Below are 3,084 nucleotides of genomic sequence, written 5' to 3'. Positions count from 1 at the left end.
CATTGGAGGTCCAGTTGCGTTAGAGGCGGCCTGGCGACCACTTCGGTCCTGCACTGCCCTGTGTCATGACATGAATAAGCTGAGAAATCTCCCCTCACGAAGGGAAACATGCGCCGAGGAGGACTGGGAATCACAGAACATAGCCGAAGAGGGGAGAAAGCTCCGAGAGTGCGGAGGAGGGGAGGAGTGTTGTCGGCCCAGTGTCTTGTTTCCTTTGCAGGAGCGCTGCTGCTGCAGGAGGAGAGGAGGACGCCTCACTCGTGACTGGTCACGTTTGCTTGAATGATAACAGTGATGTCTGCAACGGTGTGTAACAGATCGACACTGAACGCCTCCAGCAGTGCATCATCAAGTTAATTTGTTGCCAGTAAAACCTACCGCAAAAAAAGGATCATTAAAAAAGTGTCTCAAACTTGGATCTCTGAACCACCAGGGGCCACTCATTAGTCTCAAGGGGTCCTCAGCAAAACATGGGATTTATACATTTATTTATTGTCCAATGTTGTGGCACAGCCTGCACAGCAAAGTCATGCTCATTTGATTGTAAAAGTTTAAAAATCAGCACTCTGCCCGTGAGATCACACCCATCACCTTTAGATAGATTTTACCAAAGCACTTCAGCTCTATGAGAGGACAGACACTCCGATCTAACCTTGATAACTGGAATATTTGCCTTTTAGATGTTCAGCAGGCCCACGGTGAGATATAGGAATGACTGTTTTGATCATAGGTGTTAATCATATCGCTGTAAAGCAGCTGCAGTTCCATAAAGTCTGTCATTCATTCCTCATATTCAACAGCCTCTGGACAAAATCTCTCTAATGGGAGCCTCATGTAGATCATGTAGGGAGGGCCTTGGCATGGAAAAGCCTTTAAAGTTTGTGCACCACTGACATTTTACATATTTTACTGTTCTACAAAATGACATTTGTGTGTGTGTGTGTGTGTGTGTGTGTGTGTGTGTGTGGGCGCGCGCGCGTGTGTGTGTGTTTCAGGGCTTTGCAAAGTAGTTTATTCCATCAAGGTGAAAAGGTATAAAGGCCAAAGATAAATCTTACAGTGTGCAAACACATTTGAGCTGAACTGCATCACTGACAAATATTTATTCATTCCACACGCTGCTGTTCATATTTATTTTATTTTTTTGTTATTGCTTTTGAATGATGTTTTCTACTCAAAATTGATTTAGTTCTTTCTTTTTGCCAACAGAACTGACTGAACTGCATTCATTCCAATGTACTGGGTTACAGGGTGCAGAATGCAGAATAATATCTTCATACACAAGGCACACTTTGTGGCTGAGTTGACCTCTATTGTGAAACAAGACCTCCACATGAGAAACCCATGTTTTTTAGATATTTGTGGTACCCCCCGGGAAAGATTTCTCTCCAGGATATTTATTGTTTCCAGACAATGTTTGTGAGCCCCCGTGAAAGATGATATAGTGCCTACAGTTTTTCTAAGTAATCTTTATCTGGGGCATTCAGGCCTGTCCTCTGGAAGCTATAGCGTTTCTAAGACAGTAGAAAAGCTCAGTAATGCACTGGTTAGTTGTCTGATAATTATCCCTGGAGTAGCTCTGTCTGTGACTAAATGGCCACTGAGACTTGACACATTCCCTGCATTGTCACCATCTAGGCAGACACTGCAGCAGGCTTGTTAAATGTCTGGAGTCTAATGGCGTCTCCAATTTGCTCTCTCTCTCTCTCTCTCTCTCTCTCTCTCTCTCTCTCTCTCGCTCTCTCCCTCCCTCTTTCTCTCGCTCTCTGTCACTTTGTGTGTTGGCATGTGTGTGCATGTGTATTTAGGCATATGTGGAAATGGACCCACCACAGATTTATCTACCGCAGCGCTTTTCAAAGACCTGGGCAGAGTCCCAGGCGTAAGTCAGGGAAGGTTTGAATTAGTTATTTGTAAAACAAAATATTTTCGAGACTTGCAATTTCGCGGGCTAGCAGCTTTAAACAAGCAAACAATTGTTAGACTATAGGCCACCCAATCTCTTAAAAATGATTGTAGTTGGGAGGAAATCATTTTGAATATGTGGATCCCCTAAAAATAACTTTGCAAACCATTGATAGCATGGTGCACAGTGCCACATGGATTATGTCAGCTGAGTTTTGTTTGGACGACCCCTCCTCCTCCTCAACAAAACCCTCCCTCCGCTTGTGGACAGAGTGAGAGCAGCAATAACAACAGGGCCTTAGTGTCTGCACACCCCCACCCCCCATCCCACCCCACAAATGGGACCAACAAAAACGTTCAGCATAAGTAATAAACACTCTTTGTTGGGCCTTTAACGTGATGACAAATATAGAAAACAGCAGCTATTTCGGCATCGGGAAGTAATGCCTGGCTGGAGCCACCACACCCGAGCACACCCACAGCACAAGGGCAACATTAAGGGACAATTAGTGTGCTGTTAAATAGAGTCTTACTTTCCATCTGCCATGTCTATATAATTGTTGTCAAACTGCAGGACTGGGCAAACTATCACATTTGTTTACAGTGAATAAAGACATAAATAGACCCCTGATGCTCACAATAGTCAATCAATAAAAAAAGAGTGATTTTATTTTTTGGATAAGGGGATTTTGTCCAGATGAATGTGCACATGAAATGTGATATATATTTCTATATGGTGGCTGTGGCAGGCAGCCAGCTGGATATGACATCCTGCTGAAAATGCATGCTTTGCCAAGCAGCCAGATTGCTGTCCTGAAAGCTCCCTGGATTAGGTTCAATCCCACATGAATTCTTCCCTTATCATTTCCAGAGAAATTACCCAACTGACTCCCTGAAGTCCTCCCGTTACAGAAATGTGCAACAGACTGTGAAATGTGTGATCGTGGAAAATAATCAGAACCTTTTGTTAGTCTTAGGTGGGACAGAGAGGCTTTGACATTGGGAGAGAGTTGCAGCATTGCTCATAAAGACTTCCCTTTGTTGTGGAAAATGAGATGTCTGAGGGGTTCAGACACTGAAGTCATTTGTGGCCGCTATAATTATTTGCCAATCTGCTTCATTTTCAGGTCTCTTAGCGGTGGCAGTCGGCTGGGCCTACCACTGATGCTGTCAAGTGAT

Source organism: Myripristis murdjan, chromosome 9 (assembly GCF_902150065.1).
Source record: "Myripristis murdjan chromosome 9, fMyrMur1.1, whole genome shotgun sequence".
NCBI classification, from domain to species: domain Eukaryota; kingdom Metazoa; phylum Chordata; class Actinopteri; order Holocentriformes; family Holocentridae; genus Myripristis; species Myripristis murdjan.
Note: the sequence above shows the minus strand (reverse complement) of the source record.